This window comes from Coloeus monedula (assembly GCF_965178545.1).
Source record: "Coloeus monedula genome assembly, chromosome: 1".
Lineage (NCBI taxonomy): Eukaryota > Metazoa > Chordata > Aves > Passeriformes > Corvidae > Coloeus > Coloeus monedula.
This window is the reverse complement of record NC_138781.1, coordinates 68,552,210-68,576,678: the sequence shown is the minus strand read 5'-3', so window position 1 is coordinate 68,576,678 and position 24,469 is coordinate 68,552,210. Positions and strand designations below refer to the sequence as shown.

General features: G+C 41.2%; 1 protein-coding gene across 6 annotated transcripts in view; it reads left to right on the top strand.

Moving 5' to 3' along the window:
• Nucleotides 1-24,469, top strand: part of ATXN1 (ataxin 1) — a 222,227-nt gene that overhangs the window by 60,480 nt on the left and 137,278 nt on the right. For all 6 annotated transcript variants that reach the window (XM_082291366.1, XM_082291363.1, XM_082291365.1 and 3 more), the window contains one exon: nucleotides 249-371. The gene's annotated coding sequence lies outside the window, so the exon portion shown is untranslated. The remainder of the gene's footprint in view (nucleotides 1-248; nucleotides 372-24,469) is intronic.

Here is a 24,469-nt window from a genome sequence, read left to right as displayed (position 1 = left end):
TAAATGCCATGTTTTTGAGTGGTCTAAACCAGTATTTTGTGGGGTTTTTTGTTCAGTTGGGTCTTTTTCTTTCTTTTTTTTTTAAAGTACAGCCCACAGAAGAGCTGCTGCTGGAGGAAGTTACCACACTTGCTTTAGATAATGAAATATACATTGAAAAAAGGTCAGGGATTTCCCCTGAGCCACTCATCAATTGCTTGGGATGACATTTTCATTCTGAGTGTTTCTTTTTTTTGTTTTTGTTTAAGATCCTGGAGCACAGGAAAAGAGTTTTAATGCAAAATACCAGAAAAAAAAGTCTGCAACATCTCCTGTGAGAGGGTGAAGAAAAGGAGATTAACAATTGCATCTTTAAACACTCAAAATTTGAGGTAAGTGATTGGAGGGTCTTGTCAAAAGTTTACAGTTAGTTTGTAATTAAATTAATCATTATGTACCTCAGAGTGTCATGATATTGTTGTTGAAGGCAATAAAAACAGGCAGGAGAGGGAAGGAGAGAACTGTAATGGCAAACCCAGAAACAGCAGTAAAAATATGTATGTAATATTTGTAGTAGTAATGTGTTTATCTTTTTGAAAATGGGCCCCATGAGTTCCAGTCCCACAAAAGGGCAATCACTCTGACATTTATAAGGGTTAAACCCTGTTTAAATCAATGAGGCTATTCTCCCTGAAAGTTAGGCATAAGCCTAAATATTTTCTAGTTTGGAATCTGTATCATACGGGAACTCACTAGAAGAAAGCTATTGAAGAACATACACAATGCACAGCCAGAAAAATGCATATACAGATCTCTTACTGTTGGTGATAATGTCATGAGTAATCTGATTTTACAGCATTCTTAAGTGATATTTTTATATTAAATACATAGTTCTCATTTTTATGTTTAAACACCTAATTGAAATACCAAACGTCTTAGCAGAGCCTGTGAATTCTACACCACCTTTAATAATATGTCTGCCTTAATTGCTTCATCAATGTGTCTTTGAACAAATGGAGTTAAATGTATAAAGAAAATAATGTCCCCTTTCATAACTAGAGTTGCAAATTGCACTTGGATATTTGAATAGCAACTGAACTAAGAGTTTCCTGACTGAGGCTGAATTGTGTTGCCCAGAGTTAATTTTTTTTAATAAAGACAATGATGAAGCACAGGGAAAAGCTCACCTTTTCCCCCTAGTCTTCTTTTCTGTTTTCATTTCTTATTAGAAAAGATTCATACCTGAGTCTAGTAAGGAGAAAACACTACAGCTGTAAAACTTTTAACCACTGAAAATGTTGCATGAATGAACACTAAAAACCACAGCATCTTCCTTAAATAAAATTTTTAAGTTATTTACTATGTTCTGCCCCACAATTGTGCTGAAAGAGACAAAATTGCTGTAAGGAATCTGCAGAATCAAAAAGACACATATAACCTGGAAGAAGCAGGGTATACATTCCCACAAAAGTGCAGAGAATCAAAACCCTTTGGCAAGTGGCATTTGCAGACATATGCTGCCTACCAGATTTCAGAAGAGAGGAGAGCATAGCCAACCCCTGGTGATTGCTCTGTATTTGCTTTGTAGGAATAGAGCTAGTAAGTTTCTTCTGAAATCAACAGGCCCACTGCAGGGAGCTAAATATTTCCTTTCTGGTCAGTAGACTAGAGCCATGGCTTGGGGAAATTTGTAGTGGTCCTGTAGGTATTGGTACTGATTTTTCTGAAAAGGTCAAAATTTTTGCAAATCAGTGTAGCCAACTCCTTTTTATGTGCAGGTCTTGCACTAGAGACTGTGAGCCCAAACAGAAATACAGGCCTCTTTCAGCAGGAGTCCAAGGCAATTTGTGTAGTTGTGAAATGAGGCATTAATGCAAAGCTGTTTGAAGGCTGAGGTGCGGAAATGCCTTGCTCTCTGGGGCAAGCCCTGTTTCAGTGTAGGTGACTGTCTTGGCCAAATCAGTGAGAAAGAAGTGCTCTGTAGTGACTGTTGTGTGATCACCCTCAGGCCACCTTTGCTTTCTGTCCATCCCACTCTCTTGGAGGGAGGCATTCCTTGGTTCTGTGGAGCATAAATCAAAATTCTTTTCTTGCTGTCTTCTTTTCATTGACATCAGGCCAGGATAACGTGTATGATTTTCCTTTCACAATTGCATTCTTATTGCTTTCTGAAGAAGCGCGTGTTGAAGTTCAGGAAAAGGTATTTTGTAGCATCTGTGTGGCCTTTATAATAATTTTATCAGCTCTATGTTACACTCAGAAAATCATTGAGCTTGTTTTTAGCTTTCTTTGTATCGCAGAGTGCAGGAGCTCATTGTCAGAGTATTGGAGGGTGCCAAAAGATCCATTTTAGGATATATTAAATTGTACCGCTATTCTTCTCCTTTCTTATTTTTTTCAACATGTGAAGAAATAATGCACCCATTTGTGCGCCTGGAGAAGGTCCTGTGGTGTGTGCCAGGGAGTTATGTGGGTGCTGAGCTGAGCAGGAAGAGAGACTGACTCTTTCCTGCTTTGTATTTTTCACTGAGCGTGAACACAGGGGACCAAGCCTGCCCAGATGAAACACATGCCTTTTTTGTTTTGCTCTTCGTTCAGCTGTCAGCATGCCATGTTCAGATGGCAATGATCAGTCACAAATTGTCCCCTGCCCATGCTCTTCAGCTCTCCTAAACCATTAGTTTTGTGGAGCTTTTCAACAAAGATGCCACTGGTTCGATTTCCCCACCCCCTGCCCTGGCTAATGGAAGATGATTTTGTTTGTTTGTTTATATTTTCCCCTCTAATCAGGTGCATTAGATCCCAAGGCAACCTGTGTTAAGTGGAAATGAGGCTTTGATAATATGTGTGCTTGCTAGAGACTTCTTTAGATTTTTTTTTTTCACCTCTTGTATATGGGTCTTTTCAATGGGGCACCACTATTGTGAATCAGAAGGAAAGTGCACAGCCTGCCAGGCACATAATGGAATTATTCTTCTGTTTCATTATTTGTGTGTGAGCCTTTGTAAAGAGGAGGTGGTTGGGACAGAGAATGGAGACCTTCACTGCAGGGAGGCAGGAGAGTGCAGTGGCACAGTGCAGGGCAGCACTGTGGTGAGACAAGGCCCTGCCTGTGCCAGTTCCACCATGCCTGTTCTGCTCGGCTCTGGTGGGCACTGCCTGGGACTCACACTGTCACACTGCATGTCCCAGGAAAATGGGTGAAGCTTGCACAGCCATTCACTGTGCTGACTGTAAACCACGTAAGGCAAAATATTTGAAAGCTGTAATGTTTCCAGTGCTTTCCCTAAACTTTCAAAAGAATGATGTGAAAATGAACCATGCCAATACTGTCCTTCTCCATTGTGAGGCTATTTATTATAAAGGATGTATGGTATAAGGCATTTTAGTATGGAGTACATAAGAGCTTGAACCAAAGCCTTGGATCCAAGCCCCCCAGCAGCTTTGCAAAAGGCAGGATCCAGATCTGAAGTCAGTGGTTCACACAGTTTCTAGCACAGAGGGGTTTTAAGTTACTTTGAGAAATGGGATTTGCCAGAAATTTTAAACTGAGGCTTTTAAACAAGTTTTTGGCTTTTTCTCACCCACCATTCTCCTCTGCCTTAGAAGGTTATTGCAAAAGCATTGCAGCTGTTTTCTCCTAGCCACTGTGGCCAGGACACAGCAACTCAGGAAAAGGAGAAAGGTGTCTGTGGTGGTGACTGTTATACAGCCATATGCTTTCTTTTCCGAGTATTTTTTTCTTCTTAGGAGTTAGACCTCTCTTCTGGATGGAGGTCTTTGAAATCGCTGTGGAGGCTTTGGAGGTAGGACCTTGACATTTCAAAGACATGAAGAAATGGTTGACCAGCCTGGCATGGAACAAATCAGGCTACAGTGGCTGGACTCCCACCTCCTGAAAAGTCCTCTCTTGAGATACCATAGCTGAATTACAGACATGAAAAATTACAGCACTGTATAAAAGAAATACATAAGGCGTAAATTTTTCTTTTCTTGCTAGATATGTGGTTCTGTTTTTATTCTCTCCCTTTTCCTTTGCCCTTGGACACAACGTTTTTAGGGCTTTTCAGTCTCTAGCTGTGCATTTACTAGAGGCATCTGGTTATGTGTTACTTGACACATCTGTTACGTATGTCAGAGAGTCAAATCCAGCACCCAGAGACTTTATGCGTATTTGCAGTACTCCCTGTGGGACTTCAAATCCTTAATCCAGTGGATTGCTTATGAGGATACAAAAATGCAGTATTTCAATCTACTGCATATATTACTGCAGTTTATTGCATATATATTGCACATATATACACCACAGTCTCCTTTGTATTTGGCAGAGAAAATCTAGTGTGGGAAAGACGAGAAGTGCAAGTGAACTGGGAAGTTTTTAGATATGGTGGTTAACTTGCTCCCTCCTGAAAACATAGTATCTCTGGTTGGCTGCATGAGAAATAGTTTTCATCATGATTTGAATATCTCTAAAAGGTAGTTCCCCAACAGTGTTTGTGTATTTCCAACTTAACTACAGGCTTGTTGGACTGTGGGGAGAGGCCAAATACCTGAGGCAGCATTGGTAGCTGAGGCAAAGCTTAGGCTTTGCAGTTTTGTCTGGAGAATCTGTACTACTTGCAGGCTGTATGTCTTGACCCCAGCTGATAACCAAGTACTATGCAGCCACTCACTCCCCATACCCCCACAGTGGGATGGGTAAGAGAATTGGAAACAAAGTAGGTAAAACCCATGTTTTGAGATAAGAACAATTTAATAATTGTATAACAACAGGAACAATAATAACAATAATAGTGGTAATGATAATAATGATGATGATGTAATGAAAAGGGAGGCAACCAGAAGAGAAAGAGAAATAAAACCTGAGAAAGACAAGTGATACACAACACAGTTGCTCACCACCTGCTGATACACAGCCTGTCCCTGAGCAGCCATCAGCCCCTCCTGGGCAACTCCCCCAGCTGATACATTGAGCAGGATGCTCTATTGTATGGAATATCCCTTTGGCCAGTTTGGGCCAGCTGCCCTGGTCATGCTCCCTCCCAGCTTCTTGTGCACCTCCTTGCTGGCAGAACATGGGAAACTGGAAAGTCCTAGACTTAGGATAAGTCCTTGACTACTGGGAAACTAAAACATCGCTGTGTTATTAACATTATTCTCATGCTAAATCCAAACCCCACAAAACCTACAAGCTACTGGGAAGAAAATTAACTCTATCTCAGCTGAAACCAGAATAGTGTATTAGTTCAGATTTCTGCTTTGCTTTTCCTCTGGAAAGTTCTGCAAGTGCATTAAGTTTGCAGAAAACATGTGGCTTCTTAGATGGTCTTTCTTTAAGATCCATGTAGAGCCCAAATGTGGTAGGTGTTATTTCTACAAATACCAAGTTAGGGCTATTCATTTGTGTGCAGTGCATGCCAGTGAGCACACGGACTTACCTGTTGCTTTTTGGGGTTTTCTGTTTGCTCTGGTGGGACTGCCCTCTGTGCTGGCCATCCTTGGATACAGCAGTCGACAAAAGCGTCGCTGATAAACTTGTGTGCACGTTGTCTCCCCTTTTGTGGATCGGTAGTGGAGCGACTGCTCACCATCTGGGGAGGCGAATGGTAGCCATCAAAATGGCAAGGTATGCCAGTCCCTGCTTTGGGAGCCTCTGGCTAGGTCATTGTTAAAACCTGTTGGCTGGGTGTTAAAGGGGCCTGGGTAACACAGGCATTAGTGCAGGGGAGCTGGGATGGGGGAGATTTTACTGAACCCAAAACAATGTGAAAATGCAGATTTGGCAGAAGGCACACAACAGCAAGAGGGAGAGTGCAGAGCGAACATCATGATTCCCTTCTGCTGGAGGGCTCAGCAGCTGGTGCCCATGTGGGAGCATTTTGCTGCCGAGCAGTGGTCCTTTGTGCTCTGATGGAGTGGAGCTGTGGGTGTGAGGAGAAGGCATCCCAAGGGTTCACCAACCCTGTGGCCCATTCCCCTTCTGCAGTGGGGAGTCCTTTGGCAGCCCTCTCCTCCCCTGGCTCTCTGAGACATGGCTGCTGTGAGTAGGGTGCTGCAGCTGCTTATTTGAAATGATAATATTTTACGCTGTTACCGTGGAATACTGCAGTATTTTTTGTAATTGTGGGCTGCAGGCCAGTAATGTACAATAACATTTTGCTCTTCCTGTGCTGTTGCTACTGTAGGCATTCGTTCCAATTTGGGCTGCATTTGCAGTACATGGTTGTTTTTTTTTTTTTTTTTTTTTGTTTCTAGACACTGCCTGTTATCTATTGTGGATATTTTTGGAGTATTCATTTCTACCCACGTCTGTCCATATAAATCTATCTCAGAAAGCACTTCAGAGAGTAGCAGTCTCTGTTGAACAAGCAATTGTTGTGGCTTTCACGGAATTACATATTTTTTAAAGTATGAGGCAAGAATGAGATGAAAATTGCTTTTTAAGTTTAAAAACGGTTATGGTTTTAAAAAATGTTTGAGGCAGATAGAAGGCAAAGCCTTTCTTTGACCAATGGTGAGCATATTTAGCACTGAAGTCCCGGTCTGCATCAAGCTGTAGGTGACTGAAACCTCTGGGATGGCAGAATTCAGGAGGCAGAGCCTGTAATGAGTCTCTGCAGTTTTGATTTTAACTATTTTTTTTTTTAAATTATTTTCACAGGAAAGTAATCATAACTTGGAAGAGGGTCAGTAGTGTTCCAGCCAATGATTGTTTATTAATGTTGTCATGGTCTGGAGATGAAACTTTTGTGAAAGGGAAACTCAAGTCCTAGACATCAGAGCTCACAACTAGTCAGCCTGCACAAAGTTAGTTTCTTTCTGGAAGGTAGAGGTTGAATCTAAAGGAAACGAAGAACATACAACACAAAGGAGACAATTAATTTGTATTCGGGTAAATTTGGAATAAAATACAGTGTGCTATACAAAAAGGATTGCGCTTTTCTCACATGTAATTTTAGTGTCCTATTACTGTGCTGACTCACTAAATGACTTCAGTTTCAATCTACATTTGGTTTAAATTACTTCAGAGGCCTGCATTTGTATGCTGCTCTAAAGTAATTGTCATCTGTAGTCCAGATTTTTTTCCTTTTGTTTGGCACTTCAACTGGCTTGTCTCCTTTCATTTTCCAGGTCTCTGTTTTACTAACATTTGAAACCAATCTCTCTGTGTGCCTGCTTGGGCCCTGCAATTGGCAAAAGCCATTTTTCAGCAACAGATAGAACAAGGAATGAATCATTGCTTTTTGCCTTTCCATTAAATTACCTAAAACACTACTCGTAAATATTGCTTTATGTATGTTACAGCAGCATGATTATCTCACTGCATTGATGGAACAGTGCTGAAGTGAATATAATTTTTCTTCTATTACATCTTTAATGAGCTTCAATTAAAAATAGTGTGTTGGCATGCCAGAGTAGATGTGTTATTCTCAGAAATTTATTGAAACCGTTTTGCCTGTTAGATTTGGTTGACATCATGTTGTTCTGAAAAACATGGTGGACATGATGTGGTTGATTTAAACAACAGAAAACCAAAAAAAATCTGCTTTGCTAGGTGAAAGTTGACAAGACAGTAAAATCTGGTGACTGGGAAGATTCAGGTCTGTACTGAGTGGAAAAGCCTGCTTTTTGTCTGTCTTTGAGGGTGAATTTTTTAACATATAGTTAAAAAAATAATCACAAAGCAGCAGGTTTCTGCAGAGCTCCAGTTTAAGTCCCTGATCACTTGACACCTGTGGCAGCAGGTCTGAGTCACAGATAGCAAAAAGCTTTGAAGCCTAATACTCTCAGTATTCAAAAACACACCTACGTAGAAGTTTAATTTCAAGTATCTCTTTTAGCTCTGGGTTCCCCCCCCCCCAACAAATTTTAAGAGTCATTCTTAGAATTTTGCAGAGAAAAATTTTCCCAGCACTTGTGGCTTTGTGAAGTATTGACATCACTTAGAGATCAGAAAATAGCTCTGTCAATTTTAGCTTGACGGCATTCCATTCTCTGCTCCAAAAACCTGATGAATTACAATGGATGAGTCAAAGTTTTCTTGGAATTTTCTTCCCTCCCCTCCCCCCCCCCCGCCTTGTGCAATTCCATTGCCATTTTTAGCACTGAGGGCAGCTCTCCAAAGAATGTCTGTGTGCTTGAACTGTGATTTCTTGAAAGTCCAGAACAAAATACAGTTGTGTCAGATGACAAAAATCATTCTATGTTTCTATGCATTTTTGTAACATTATGTGAGCGTTATTGAAAAATGCACAACAACAGGCAGGAGATGTCTGATAGAGAGGTGTTGCATCTTCACTTCAGCAGCATGAATATCTCACTATCATGCTGCTTCATTATGCTGTGATGAGTTTTTGCTTAATTATTTCTGTGTTTTATCAGCTGTTCTCAGGGAAGTTGCCTGACAAAACAAATTATCATTGATTTGGGGGACTTGGACCAGCTTGAAGCACTTGTTGAACCACAGCATCCTTCTGCTTTTGCCTCAGTTTTAAAACCAAGGATTATGTATTTAATGTATTTTAGCAGGATGTTGAGAGTAGAAATACTAAGGACAAAGAGTTGTGGGGGTACTACTGTTACCTAAGTGATGTGGTATGTTTAGGATAAACAGTGTTGTCAGCTGTTCTTGGCAAAATCCCTGGGGTTACGATGAGTGAAATTTTAACTCTGAACGAGTTTGGTTTTTTTTAACTTGAGGAAGTAGCCTGTATCATGCATATTCTAATGTGTCAGAGTGAATGTGTGAAATATGAAACTGCTGAAAAGAAATGTGAGGGGGAAGACAGGTTAAAGTGGTTGTAAATGGAAGATCTGTGTATTTTATTTCTGCACTAGATAAGTATGTTACTTAAAATTGGCCGGAAAAAAAAAAAGAGAAAAGAAAAACATGCAAGTGTCCCCTTAAGAGCTGCTGTGTCAAATTTGAAGAATGATTTGAATTGAGTCATTAAAGTGTGAAATGGAGGGATTTTAGTTCTGCTTTAAATTATGCATCTCAAATTAACCTTAGCTGTGGAGTCTCTGCTGACGCCCCCATAATGACACATTATTGGTACTAATGGCTTCTTTGTGACTTGAGATACAAACAGACATCCTAGACAGAAACATTTCAGCTTTGAACTAAATAAGACACACGGTGTGCATTTCTACCTTGGGTTTCAGTTGCAAAGCCCTGCTCTCCTGGTGCCTGGTGCTCATGAGCTCTTTTCAGCTTCTAGGCACTGCTCCCTGTCCTGGCAGGCGAGGGCAGTTGAATGAAAACCTGCTTCACAAGCTTTGAAGAGCAGGAGAGCAATAAATCTGGAGTGAATGTGAAGCCTGTCCAGACACTGAGCACTGTAGGGAGCCAGAACAAAGACTGGGATGTGGGCAGTGGTCCGGGAGGGGGAACTTCAGTAGATGATAATCTTGGGAGGAAAAGGCCCCAGGATTGTGAGGGAAATGGAGAAGAGATGCCAGGGTTTAAGGAGGAAGTTGCTAAATAAGGGAGGGGTGAGATTCATACATAAAATAAGCAGTAGAGGTTAGTCAGCCCTTTATGTGCCCTGCTTACGTAAAAAGGGGCTGTATCTGTGCAGCTCTGTGCACTCTTTTGAAGCTCGTTATTATAATTTGAAAAAAAAAATTCCACCTCTATGCAGAATCACTCATGGGCTTTGCAGCTTCCTTTGTGCTACTGGTGTCTCTCCTGGGACAAGTATGTTAGTTACTACTTCAGCGTAGCTACTGGGTGGGTAGAGTGAGCCTGGCTGTGAATGAGTGAGAATGGCATTGTCTGGAGTGGTGTGTACAGAAGATGCACAGAATTTTACATGTTGATGAAAGAGGAGGAAGGGCTTGGCCAGGCAGGCCCAGAATTTAGACCCTGACTTCCCTTCCAAAAGATATTAACTAGCTCATTGTTTCATCCTCGTTTTCTCAGTGGAATGTCAGTATACACGATTGCCTCCCCTTTCAAGATGCAGTTCTGGGAATTTACTTGTTGGCTATGTCAGGAGTGATGGAGAGATACTTTTGCCCCGTGGTTGTGTTGTGTGGTATTGTTACAAGGCTTGTGACATTATGTGACTTTCTCTGTAGATCTGCTCTCAGCAGAGAGTGCTTTGGAGTAAGTAAACTTGTGGTATTCTGGATCCAAAGCAGGACAGCATTTGACTGTGTAGAATCAAATACTAAAAAAAGTATTCAGATGCCTTCTTTGGACTTCTACAAGGAACCACATTCCTGAATTGGGACCCAATAATTAAAAAAAAAAAGTAGGTATGTGATACCTCACATTTACTAATGCATTAGAGATATTTATATGAATAATTAAAACACCATTTAGAATTGCCACAGTAATAGAACAAAATATGTTTTGTCACTTTTCTGTTCCGTTTAGTTGATTGATTAATTTATTGATTTCTTCCATAATTTAGAGTAGGTATCCTAAACATTACTGTAAATTAGCAAGACTGTGCTTTATGTTAATAACCTGTTGAAAGCACTAATGGAATGAAAAGAAGTCAGAATTTGGTAATAAAGATCTGAAAAACAGAGACCTAGAACACATATCTAGTGTTTTGCATCAAATAGATTTGTAAAATATTAGAGCCTTTGTTTGTTGTAATTGTTAATTTAAAAAAAAAAGTATTTAATATTCATTATGAATAGCCTAATAGCACATCAGAAAAAAGGGAAAAATTAGGCAACAAGCTGCTTTAGATTTTCCATTGTGTTTATAGTTAACTTCAAGCTGGTTGGAGTCAGTGGGAACATGTGTGGGATGGAGGACAGAACTTCACTGTTAAAGAGACCACAGTCCTTCTGAAACTATACGTGAAAAAAGTAGTAAACTTCTGAAACTGAGGTCTGGAAAACAGACAGGTGTTATCCAAGATACCAAGAATTGGAAATAGTATTAAATTTCACACACATATGCACATAAAATATTTTTGTATTTCTTAGCTCAGATTTCTTCTGGTTTATGTCTTTGATTTTTCCTTATTATTTACATTTAATTTATTTACCTGTTTTGTCATACTTTTTCCTACCTTCAAAATGACCTGCTTTATGAATATGCTAGAATGTATGCTTAACAGTAAGGCTTAACAATTTTTAAGTCAGTATTGTTCTGATCCCTTTTCAGGGCTGTGTTTCTCTGTTTTCCAGCTACAATGGACAATTTGTTGTAACACTTGGATTAGTGTCATATGTTTTGTTTGGTACTGTTGTTCTAGCCATGCTTGGAATGTGTGTTTTCATATGTTTTTTAAGGCAGTTTTAGATGCCATCAGAGGGTTGTGCTTTTGCTTCCCATCCACTGGTGATGTCCAAACTTCACTGAGGAGAAAGAGGTGGTCTGGCAGGAGTCATGGCCTGTTAGCCTGGGTTTTAGCCCTGGTTTGAGGGAACGGTTACCTCTCCAGGCTTAACTGGAGGTGCCTTACTCTGTTGCCCTAATACAAAGTAAGTGATAGAAACTGTCTGCTGCATAAGGGGATACAGAATATCTCAATATGGAAAGTGCTGCATGAAATTCTTCCACTTACTGTTACTGGTTGTCACACCAACAGTCACTATAAATGAAGAATATTAGAGGGGAAAAAAATCATTTCAGTTAGTTTATTTTGTGCATATTTGACAGCCCTCTGTGTATAGTCAGTTACATGATTTCCTGGGATAGCTAGATTTCTCTTTATTTGTGTGTGGGTCTTCAGCTATAGGGAAAAGAAAATACTTTAAGGATCAGAAAATGCGTTTGTAAAGCCAGGAGAAATTGTCTGCAACCTCAAGAAGATATCTAAGAGCATTTAACTGCTTTTTACTCATCTTCCAAAAGGAGCTCAGTTCCGGAATAACAGTGTCCTTTTGGGCTATATTTCAAGATGGTATGATTATTCTTAGGCAAGAATTACAAGGATCGATCGCAAACCCAACACATCCTTTCTTTTCATGACAGATTCACTGATCATGCCATTATATATTATTTTTACAGCATTAATAGTGCACTGGTCAGCATAAACACCAGAGACAGTAATCATGGATTTTTGTCTCCATCTTAACATGTATTTAAGGTTACGCAGTTTGTTGTGATGGGTTTGCACCCACAGTTCACGAGGAAGGAGAATTGTTTTATCTGTTCACCTTCCCTTCTGTTTTGCTTTTATGCTTCCTCTTTGAGTTGGGGCTGGGCTGTTTGATGTCTCTCCAGGGATAGAGCAGGGCAGGGAGAGCATGCCTAGCAAAAAAGAAGAGAAAGGTCATTTTGAGATACCAGTGGTTTACAAGGTGCGGGTTTTCCTTGCATATCCTACTTATGAGGTAGTAAAGACCAAGATTTGCCCTGGGTGTGTGTCCGGAGCCCTTCTGCACTGGGATTGTGGTAGAGCTGAGTGCAGGCTTGCTTTTCGTCAGTGGAGGGCCCTGCACTTTTGCTGTGTTTTGGCAGCTTGACATGGCAGCAGCTAGGTAACCTGTGTGCATGGTTTTTGGTTTTGGTTTTTATTTTTTTGGTTTTTTTATCCGCCATCCTCAATTTACTGAAGCTCTGTGACTTTTTGACCTGCTGTCTGTAGGCCGTTGTTTTACAAGCTCATTAAGGTGGCCAGGATAGCAATGGCAGCGATCCTGCCCCCCCATGGGTACTCATTAGATGGCTTCCTTGTGCTGACATAAGCGTTGTGTAGTCATGTTCTGAGCCAGGTCTGGGAAAGGATCCAAGTTAAAAATAATCCCTAAAAAAAAAAAAGGTAAGTTTCCAGCAGGATCTGTTCCTGGATCTAGCTTGCCATCATTCTCACACTGGCCTGGAAAGTGTGAGGGTTTGTACTGGCATAGAGGGAGCTGAAGAGGAGCAGCTGAGGCAAGGTGGTCAGTGTACTGCTGGCAGCAGGGATGCTGCCTGCTTGTATGATGTCAGCCTGAGGAGGTGAAGCTCTTGTGAGTGTGCTGCCTGTGTTTCCCTAAGTGCAATGGCCCAGTAACTTCCAAAGTTGTGAGGCAGTTCTGGCCAAATTTGCCTGAAAAGCAGTGTTGAAGGGGTCAAGGTCCCCATAGCTCAGCAATTTATGGTGGCTGATAGGCACACCCAAATCAGCTCTCTCAAGTGGTCAAAAGTTATCATCTGGGGCTCAGCTGCTGACCTTGTCAGGCCTCCTCTTGTGGCACAGTCCTGCTGCCCCAGTTTGGTTTGAATTGTGCCTCTTTTGCCGTGGGCCAACTGTTGAACAGCTGACGGGAGAAGAGCACAAAGTGCTCTCTGGGAGTGACTATTCATTTCAAAGGGCAGGGATGGTTCATCTCCTGGATCCTGACTGCACAGGGAGCTGCATTTCCAGTTGTGGGGTGGTTTTTAAATTTGTTTCCTGTGTTGGATTTTTTTAATTCTCTCTTGGTATCAAAAATTTCTGGAAGCTGGGAGAGTTGGGAGGCAAGACTCCCTTCAGTTTCTTTTGTGTGGCCAACTGTTTAACCCTGAGGTCAAACAAGTCTTTTTAGCTGCACCTCTACATAGCTTCTCTTGACTATTTGGCAGCATCTTTGTGCCCTGCTCAATCCAGGTTGTGTCCCCATAAGGCTGTGCTCCTCTTTGGTGGGTGTGCCTGTGTTTCACCTGCCCAGCCTGCCCTGCTGCACGGGCAGCCGTGCTCTGCACCACACTGAGGAGCTAATATGAAGACACACATTGTGGTTTCCTGCTGTTTTGCTTTGTAACCAGTCCACTGGTAAATATAGCTTGTGTGTGGTTATAAATTCATTCTCTCATTATGTGTGGTTGTTGTGCAATAATTATGTAGAAATTACAACTGAGGATTGTTGTGGATGTTTTTTTGTTTAGTTTATTTATTTATTTGTGCGCTGAATATGCCCTGCAGTGAGAAGAGCAGGCTTTGGTTTCCGCCCTAACAAAGACAAGGCTACAAGCAGGTGTCAGCCTTTGGCATGGACACAGGCACTATCTAGCAGGCTGCTGACTTTTATGTGGCTCCCTTTGTGTGGTGAGACAAGCACTACAAGGGAAATCGGGACCTGTGCTATTTGGGCACTTTTTTATTTTTTCTTGCTTTACTCTGTGGGCAGACAGGCTGTCCTTCCCTGCAGGTTTGGTACCGTACATGTGTTTATTCTGAAATGAACCCATCCTGTCTCTTTGGAGGTGCTGGTTGTACATTTCCTGAAGCCCTTGTATCTCTGGCAGCTTCCAGCCCTACTCTGGGCAGTCCTCCTGGTCCTGCTGCCTGGCTGAGGCCATGGGGCTTGGAGTCTCTGCCTCCTGCAGAAGTGCTCAGGTTCTGCTCCCTGGAGATCTTCCCTGCATATGTGGGGCCCCTCTTGTGATCCCTCCTTCTGTTCAGATGTGGAATTAAAATAAGTGTGGGGGTTTTGTGTTTCTTTATTTAAAATTCCAGTCAAGCAGATCCAGAACAGTGCTTGTCCCTGCTGCGTTCTCATTTTCCTCTCATCCCTCCTTTAATTTTACATTATTCCCTGCACTGTGTTTGCAGGCCATATGTGTCCTTTGAACTCTGAAGAAGCTGTGCCAAAAGGAAGCCGCCTTGTCCTCCCCTCCTCCCATCGTGGAGCCGCTCTTAGATAATTGCAATTAGTACACAATGCGGAGTGAACTCAAATGTGAAGTTCATGGGTGAGCGTCTGCAAATTTCCTGAGAGCTTCAGAAACACTTGTGCTTGGTCTCTGCTTTTGCCCTTTAACCCTGCAGCAGTTCCTTGTCCGAAACAGCCGCTCCTGCTCTGGGAGGTGTTTGTGACCCGCATTTTCCTACTGGCGTTCCTGGCGTGGCACAGCCACTGCTGAAGCCTTGGCGGAATGCCGTGGCCCAGCCAGGGATTCTGCGCGGAGGAAGGTGGAGCTGCCTGTCATTGTGTTACGACACGGGGGAATAAGTGGCTTCAGGAGTGTTCTGTAGTAGGAGAGGCCCTTCAGCTGTGCTCCCGGGGAGAGGTGGGTAGGTTGCCTGCCGCAAGCTGACAGGAGTGGGCAAAGTAAAATTCACCCTGTTAAACAAAATGTGGGAGAATTGCTTCTTGTCATTCATGAGGTGCGGAGCAGAGGGACGTGCTGCTGGGCCAGCTGCTGGTCAGGGGGCTCAGCATCAGCTGCTGGCTTGGCCAGAGGGATCGCTGTCAGGTTGGGCTTTAGTGTTCAAGGGGGATGTCCTCTGTGGAGAAGGGTGACGAGTGGTGCCTTTTGTGTCCCTTCCCCCTTTAGTCTCTGGGAGGTGTCTTCTGTGTTAAACCAGGTTTCTGACCTCATTTCTCAAAGGAGTTTTAAATGGGGAGAAATAGGAGTATTAATTAGTGCCTCGTAAAGTACTTGTAGTCAAGTATGGTAATTTTCTTGAAAGGATAATGTATTAGATGAATAAAAATACTCTCCATTAAAAAATGAATACAAAGTAATTTTAAACCACAAAGATTATTGTACATTTCTGAAAAATTAATGTGATTAAAGCAAAATATATTTAATAAATTAAAAAGACCCTGTAAGGCTATTTAACTTGTTGGTCTCATATTAATTATTTTCAAATCTACTGCTACAGAACTTCAGCCTTACCTGCAGGGATGGGAAGTGATTTCTTCCCTCACTTCATTTTTTGGCTTGTAATTTTTAGGTCTGAGTTGTGGGTGTGGTGATTTGATTTTTCCCTTGGGTGGTTGTTGTTGTTTGTTTGTTTGTTTGTTTTAGTGTTGTGTGTGTTTTTTGCTTTTCTGATGTCTTTCTCAGAGATTGGCCACAGTGAAAAATCAGACTCTATACAGTGATCAGAAATTATATGGAGATTTCCTTGATGGATTTAGTTAATGTGACCTACTCATGCCCTGCTGTCTGGTTTTGGAGCTGAGAATACATATTTTTCAAGGATGTTTCCTCCTGTTTGGTTTGTCTGTGATGTGGTATAGATTGTGTCTGCTAGGATCACACAGGCTTCCTTCAGTTACTTCATGTGACTTTATACAAATTATATTAATTTTTTCTAGACATAGTTTGCCCCTTAGATTAGTTTTGGGTTAGGAATTTCCTTAACTCTCTACTGAGCTGTTACATGTTCAGCTATTTAATGAGAATTGCTCTGTATGTTGTGGAAGACAATAAAGTAAATGGAGCTGGAGATCCATGGGTTTGCCTGGTCATTTATGAAGTTTATGTATTGACTTAGGGAGGACATAAAAATCTCAGTGTAAAACTGGGTTTAAATAGTAGCATGTTTAAAAAAACTCCGGGTTTTGTGGCATTAGGAATGAAGGCACTTCCTCACCAGTCTCATCACAAATGTTGCAAGGATTTTATCCCCTCTTGCTTGGCATGTTCTCTTACTAGGGGTATCTACAGGGCAGGTATTTGATACTTGATTCCCCCCAAACTCTTGTTCCCTGTAACAGGTCTGTGGTACAGATTCAGAGAATGCTAGAAGTCAGTTCTCAAGTTCTCAAGGTTTCCTAACTTACAGTTTGTTATGGTTTAGGTACCTGACCTTTTGAAAACATTTTTCCAACAGACGGAAAAATAGAGGGGAATTTGGATACCATAAAATGTTCTCTCAGATGCCTTCTGAACTTTCAGGCTATTTAATGATGGTGACTGCCAGTTTTTTTTTGTCTTTAGGGCACATCTTTAAGTATTCTCTCTCTCTTAAGAAGACAGCTTTTGCATCTGATTCTCCAGCCTTGTATTTTACTTTCAGCTTTTCTCTTCTTGTCCTGTTGCAGCTTTGACAAGCTTATGCAACTGAGGTGATGATAGCTGCCTTGATTTCTGTTATATCTAAAGGTGCTTCTCTCAGCAGAGCCCTTACAGACTAAACATGTGAACAAGAGAAAGAGATTGATTTTACTTGTCTTTGGGACACTAGCAGAGCCTGTAATGGTTGGATAATTGACTGTTGAAAGCCTTGAGACATTTCTTCTTTTGTTTAAGAAGGTAGTGGTGGCCAGGGCTCCTTGGTGGTGTAGGAAAATAGCAGGAATTCAAGGAGAGTGTTAAATGCTCACATAAATGTATGGGAGTTGTTAGCTGTTGTTACTATACCAAGTGTCTCCCAAGATGAATGGTCTGTACTGCCATAATGTTTCAAAGTATAATTATTAGTCTTTTCTAGCCTTAAATGATACCAAATCTCTCCACTGAAAATGACCTTGAAAATCCTCTTAGTACAAACGATCTTATTTTCAAAGCCACCTCCTCAGGTTACAACTAAACTAAGCACCCAACTGGCTGCGGTTAGGGCAGTGCCACGGCTGCTGTAATGACATCCCCAGGTGTGGCCATGTGGATGTCCCTGTGCACAGTCCATTTTGTGTGGCTCCCAACATGCTGGTTGGCTTCCCTTGTTGTTTGTGTGTGTTTTCCCCACCACTCACAGAGGACACAGTCAGACTTTTTCTTTTTTTTTTTTTAAATATTGTGACACCGCAGCTATAAATCTGTCAAAATTGCAAGGGCATAACAAAGAGTGGATCTGACCGATGGCACTATTATCTTTTACTTAGCATTTCCCTGGAATTCTAGCTGACAGCAGCCCTTAATATAAATTCGTTATTTGCAAGGAGCTCTGTTTAAGCTAGCAAATTATTATACCAATGTGTGACACTAACCATACTGCAGAATAAAGAGCGGTGAAGCATTTATGATGCTAAAATAATTTCAGGTCATGTCTTTTTTTTTTTCTTTGTGTAGTTTTGCTTTTATTACTAGTGCTGAAATGGTTCTTGCAGTGCAAATGAGAAAACCAGACTGAACCTCCTGTTTTTTTGTTGGGCTCCCAGCTGGAAATCCCTCCCTCCATTTTCCATTGATAAAAGTGTCACAAAGGGAATCCAGAGCAGAGGAATAGGCGGAAATAGAACAATGCAAAGTCTTGGACTTGAATCACAAAGAAAGTTAACTAATGTAGATACAGTACTGGATGAGCTGCTGCTCCTTTTATGACCAGGTTCATTTACCTGTGGTCTTAGCATTTGTGGCTGCCCTCAAAGCCATGTAACAAATCAGCTATTTATTCTCTCTTTGCTGTGGAGGCTCTTTAAAAGGATATGGCAGAGCATTTTCTTCTCTCCCTTCCTATGGACTGCTTTATTTGACCTTCAAGAATTCAGAGTCTCAACAGGGGCTAGAAAACTCACATACAAGAATGCTTTTATTGTTAATATATAAAATATGTCTTTCACTAATGAAATAAAGATGTGACATTTATAGAGCTCTGATAAGGAACATGGCAGTGGAAAAGGCCCAGGTCTCCTGCTGTTCAAATTAAGGGCTGCTGATTTCAGTGAGAGAAGAACCAGGCTTGTTAAATGTGCATTTTAACACGTGCACTCAGGTGTTCCCATAATGCTCAAGAAACTTACAGAAGTATTTTGCAAGAATTGAGAAGTAACACCATAGAGAACTTTGTTCATTTAAGTGACTGAAGGTACTTAGTGCTCCTTCAGAGCTTATTGAGAGGGAAGATTACTTGAGTTTTGTTTCATGAGTTAGGTGGTTAAGTTTATACTTTTTCTGGACTTTCTTAGCATTGTATCACTAAAACAATGGCTTCTGTATTGCCGCTGTGTTTGACCTTTGTATCAGGGTCAAAGAGCTGACATCATGATGTTTGCCCCAGTGTCTCTGTGGTCACCTGCCTGTCATGTGCTGTAGGCGAGGGTCTGCATGCAATGGTGTGAGGAAGCGGCTTGGAAGCCCCTGGGGAAGACAACTGCTGCACGTCTTGTGCTGGGTGCAGCAGGGAGTGTGATGGTCTGTGACACAGGAAGCTCAGTCCTGAGTGAGGCAGTGACCTGCTTTGCTGCAGTGGGAGCAGCAGGTGCTCAGCACCCCACACCAGTGCTCAGCACGTGGCTTGTTGCAGACCTGGATCTCTCGAGCTTTGCTGAGAAGCACTGGCATACCTTCCCATGTGAAAGACTAAGTCCTGCTCTTGTCTTTCCCTTTTGTTCTCCTCCACTCTTTTTTCTCCCTCTTCCTCTTTTCCTTTCTTAAACCTGCTAAAATGCCACACAGCCACACACTGAAGTCTTGTCTCCTTGTTCTGATGGTTTATTGTGATGGGGTAACAAGAACATGCACAGCTATTGAAGTATGGAATGATAATATAGCAGGAATTGGTTATGCAATGAACCAGTAAGCAGGATGTACTTGGCCTATCCATATGTTATTCAAGGGTACAAAGGAAAATATGCCGAATAGTGAGTGAATGAGAAGGATGACTGGAAATAGTGTTTGGATTTATTGGACATTTCAAATCTCTTCCTCTGACCCCATAAATCAAAGCGGTTGTATTTTGTGCTGGGTTTGGTTTTTTTAATTTGATTATTATTGGGCCACTCTTAAAGCCAAAAAAGGAAATGCAGCAGGCAAAACCACTTTAAGGTGAAAACCAAGTAAGAATAAATCTTAGTGTGCTACCTTAATAATGCTATTAAAAAATTGCTTTCCAGTGAAGCATACTGAAACTTAGGAGTAGTAACTGCTTTAAGTGATACAATTTTTCTAGCATTTTGACAATGCAGGAGTTTTTTCTTCTTGCCAGTGTAAGAGTCAGTAAAGTAGGGTTTCTTACTACCTCCACTCTGCCCAACATGCTATTTCCATGCAGAGATGGACTCTTCATGCCTGTGCCTTTTCATCATAATGAGAATACATGAGAGATATGTACTCTGTGTATGAGTAAATACAAAAACCCAGGCCAGTTATTTTCATCACTATTTTTCATAATAGGCATGCAAATGTTATATACAGCAGAGGAAGATGCTTAAGAGCCAATTCTTACTAGATCCGAAATGGGATACTGGTTGGTGAATGATTACAAATAAAGCTACCCCACACTGTCCTTAAGAGACTCAGATTTGGAAAAGGCATGTTATCTGTAATAGTGGGCAGAGCATCCACTGAATCAGAGTGTTTTTGTTTAAGAACAGGCTGCCAAACATTGAAGGCAGGGAAAGCAGTATTGTTTTTTCATGCTCTTGGTGCCAAAGAAGCAAAATAAGGTAACAGAAGAAAGGGGTAACATTCTGAAGGCACTTTGTTTTTTTTCTGTTACAAATAAAAAATTAGATGTTTATAAGAAATTAGGGCAATTGAGTTGAGTGTTCTGCTTTGGACAGTTGTAACACTAATAGGATGGAAGCAGTATAAACAGTTGCTACAATTATAGCTGCAGTTACTAAGAGAAATCCATGTTCTGTTATTTGAATGAAGCATTCACTGTGTGGCTGAAAAGCAGCAGTATCTTAAAGAGACTGGGAAGAGAAGGAAAATTATCCTCTTTTTTGTTTTGTTTTGTTTATTTTATTATCCACATACTTTTTTTGAGAAAGCCTGTGCATGTGATTCATCCAAGAGTTCAAATCCAGTCTTTCCTTTGCACCCAGTTTAAACAGTTTGAAAAAGAGAGTACATGTGCATTTAAAAAGTATATATGTATGCATATAAAAATGAAAGTATCTACAAGAGAGCAGAAAATGGAATGATCGAGTTTGTATTCCCTGTAGCCCACTGAAACTTATGGGTCATGCACAAATTATTCAAAGGGTACTTTCCCTTCCATTTTCATCAGGTTTCTTAGTATTGTGAGCCATTATTTGCTTCTTTCCAGTGATGTGTCAACAAACATTACTTTTCTTTGTGGATGCAGCTGAATTTTGTTCATTAGAGAGATTACAACACATGAACAATTGTGCCTTTAGAGCACTAGCATTTAAGCAGTTTATAAGGAGTATGTTTATGCTTTGGATGGAGATCAGTTGGTGCTGGTGTTAGTCGAATTAAGGCTGAAGTCATGGAAATCTTGACTTTTTGCCCACTTCATGTATCTTTGACAATTTAGCATGTATGGTGGGCAGTTTCCAAATGCAAACCATTGGTGTGCTCATAAACACCAGGACACAGAGGGGTGTTATTAATACTGGGCTTGTCTCTTTATAAATGAAGGAGGCAGATCAATGGCTGGTATAAATTAGCATCTTCCTGTCAAGTAAAGTTATGCCAACAAAGATGGAATGAGAATCTGTCTTCCTGGCCACTGTTTTTAAACACAATGCTGGAAACTGCTCATGTAGTTGTCTCTGTGTGTGTGTCTCTATTCCCTTACACCATCTCTGTGGCAAAATGTGTTCTCTAGTCATGCTTTTTTTTTTTTTTTTTTCCCCAGATGACCAAACACAGTTTTTCAGCAGGTCTCAGACTCTTTTCCTTCTTTAAATGGCTCTTATTCATGTTTTCCCCATTTTCCAGTTTTGAATATGAAAGTAACTTCTTGCATCCCTATGCTTCCAGTTGTATCAACAGAATAGGATGTCTTTGCTCCTCTCCTTTCCTGCTTTTCCCATCCCTGTGGATTCCCACATCCTGAGGAACTGCTTCAACTCTTGTCTTGCAAAAAATAGTATTGCTCTGAGCTGGAAAGTGTTAGTCACACTTGTATAGTGCAGAGTGATTCACGAAGTTAGTGCAGGTTGTGCTGGGGTTTGCTGTGTGACTACATGGATGCTTTGCAAATCCTGCTGTGCTGGCTTGCAGCTGGCTCTGGACTTCCCAGTGGGTAACACTGAACCAAATTGGATGAGCCGTTCCCATTCAAAATGTCAAATTTGTGTTCTTAATTTCCAGTGAGGATGTAACGTGATAGCAAAATCATTCTGTAAAGGGTCATACGCTGTGTTACTGTCAGTTTGTGAGGCTCAGACAGAAGGAAATGATCAAAAACACTCGATGCTCATTATTTATTAATTGAGTTCTGGCAGAGCCTTGCTACATTCTGGCTTTTTGTTTGTTTCTTTGTTTACAAACAAAAAAAGACAAGCACAGTTCACAAAATAAACGAAACGGGAAATTTGTTAACAAAGGTTTCTGACAAGGAAGAAGTGAGGTTTGGGGGCATTTGAGTGGAGGTGCCTTGGAATACAGGGAGAGCAACTTGGCATTGTGTCACCCTCTCCGAGTGTTGCTCCTGAAAGAGAAGGATATTTTAGAGAACAGCAGACCATGAATCTTCTATGCTGGCATGCTGGGTTACCAGAAAATATTTACCCTGGTAAGTTCTGTGGTGGGGATATTTTAAGTGCTTGCACTTTGCTGCTTGTATGGATTTACTTTCTTAAGAAAAAAAAAAAAAGGTCAAACTAACAAGAAGCTCCAACTGTTTTCTTGCTTTTCTGTATCTCTGCCTTGTTTCTGTACATATTCAGGTAAAGAACAGTACCTTGAAGTAATTGCATATTTCTTTACTAACTGTGGTTTCTTGACTTCTAAAGTCCCAAAGCTGCTTAGAGATTTTCTTCTGCAGTGAACCCTATGCAGACATATCCTTCCATAGCTGCTGAGGCCCATGTGGAGCTGTGGCAAAGCCTGGGGTGTGAAGTTTACATTGATGAAAGGTCTGAAGATTCAGCTGCTGGTCTCCCCCACCCAAGATTAAAAAGTAACCAAGTATAGGTGAGTTTTTCACAGGGATAGCTGAGAACACATCTCTGATCAGCATAATCCCTCTGCCAAATTTCCGGACTTGCTCCAGAGCCTGAAGTCATTTTTATATCTCAGTAAATTAGCAACAACAGCAGCAGAAGTAAATTTAACAGTCAGCAATACATTCTTATTTGCCTGCTCTCTTTCTCCAAAATGGCTAATTTTTTCCTGCAACTTTCCCTCAAAAGGTCAGTCTGAGGCAGATACTAGAAGATTTTAATTAAAATATTTTAAAATATATTTTATGTTTATATTAAGCATCTTTTATTAAAATATTAATTCACTTGCCAGAGTTGTAAAAAGCTAAAACCAAGGCTCTTGAGGAAGACAGTTGAATAGTCTTCAGCGTCATGGTTGCTGTGAGAATTGCTTTCCTTGGGCTGCTGGTCTAAAGGTGTTGCGTTCAGCTGCAATTCTGTATACTCTGTCCTTGAGATACCCATTTCTCTGCCTTTCACTTTCCTCTACAGCTGCTCTGTGGAGTGGTAGAAAAAAATGGTGCAGGAGATCATTCTTTCCAGGTCACTTAGATCATTGTTTCAGCTCTCCTTTTCTTGTCTGCTTCTTTGACTTCACAAATATTTCTGTCCTCCCTTTGGATTAGAGCTGGAGCTTTAAAAAGGCAAAATACACAGTGAGACCTGCTGGACTTGTGCTCTGGCCCTGTCCTCATCAGCTGAGCCCCAGGGGTTCTGCAATTTACTCAGTAAACAAGAAGCCAGTGTCAGCTGCTGAAGCTCCTGTGGTTTTTCTCTGCTTTTACCCCATCAGTGCTTTTTGGACAGTAGTGGTACTCAGCAGGGGTCTGTTGCAGTCCCTCTTGCCTGGTTAAGTGGCTGTGGTGGCTTTTCTTGAACCATGTCAAAACCAGGACCTGGGAGGTGCTGCACGGTGCACCCATGTCTGCACAACTGCCTTGTTGAATTTGGCAGCATAACCAGTCAGGATGCAGAATATGTTTGCTCATCTGGGTCTCCTGAAGAGAACAGGCAGGTCTAGGAAGCTGGGCAGGGCTATTGAAAGCGCTTGTAGACATGCAAGATTCCAGCTCTCCCTGGCTGTGAGCTGGCTCCCTGAAGCACTGCTAAAAATCCCCCTCGCTGTTCCTCTGTGCTCGAATCAATCCCAGTTGAAGCTGGGAGTAATGTTTGCATACCTCACTGGTTGTTCAGGCTAAATTAATATTAGTATAGCACACTGTGTTCCCCATATTGAAAGGACTACATGAACACTGCTGTTTCTAGGCAGCTACATCCCGTGCTTGAATGCTGTAAATGTATTTAGACAGGACAGACAAGATTCATTGCATTTGTTTAGAGAAACCCCGTCAGTCCCTCAGTATATGTATGAATGCATTTTTTTACATAGATGGTGTGTTTAGTGTTAAGCTGAAACCCTCCTCTGTTGGAATAGCCCTGTTTCAAAGGTTGGGGTTTGTGTTCATTTGCCGGTTTTGATTCTGCTTGCTGCTGCATTGCATGCTGGGGGGAGTATTATGTATTTTTTTCAGGGTCTTTCCCTGCTTACAGAAACCTTCCAGTGCATGCATAAATCCCCTAGCAATGCTTTTTCTTAAGCTGAGAACATAAATAGAGTAGATTATTGTCTGGTAAAGCTGATTGGTATTCCTTAAATCTTGATCTCATCCCTTACTTATTCACACATCATCTGCACAGAAGATATTTCTGCTGTCTTCTGAACTCTGTTTCACACAGTCCAGTGAGATGTTAAAAAATAATTATTTTATAAATCTTTGCTAAACCAAATTAAAGCATTAAATGAAATCTGGAGGAAAAAAATGAAATCTGAAAAAATAATTAATTCAGGCTAATAAATGTTCTTCTGGTCATAGATTATCAAAATTCTCCTGCAGTGTGTGAAAGAGGGTGATTTCTCCAAAGGTCCTGCTTGCAGAGCATCTGCTGGCGATGACAGCATTAGGAAAAATAGAACAAGCAGTGGCATCAGTGCTGTTGCACAGTCAACATCGTGGCCTGCAAGAGCAAAGCAGCACCGTCT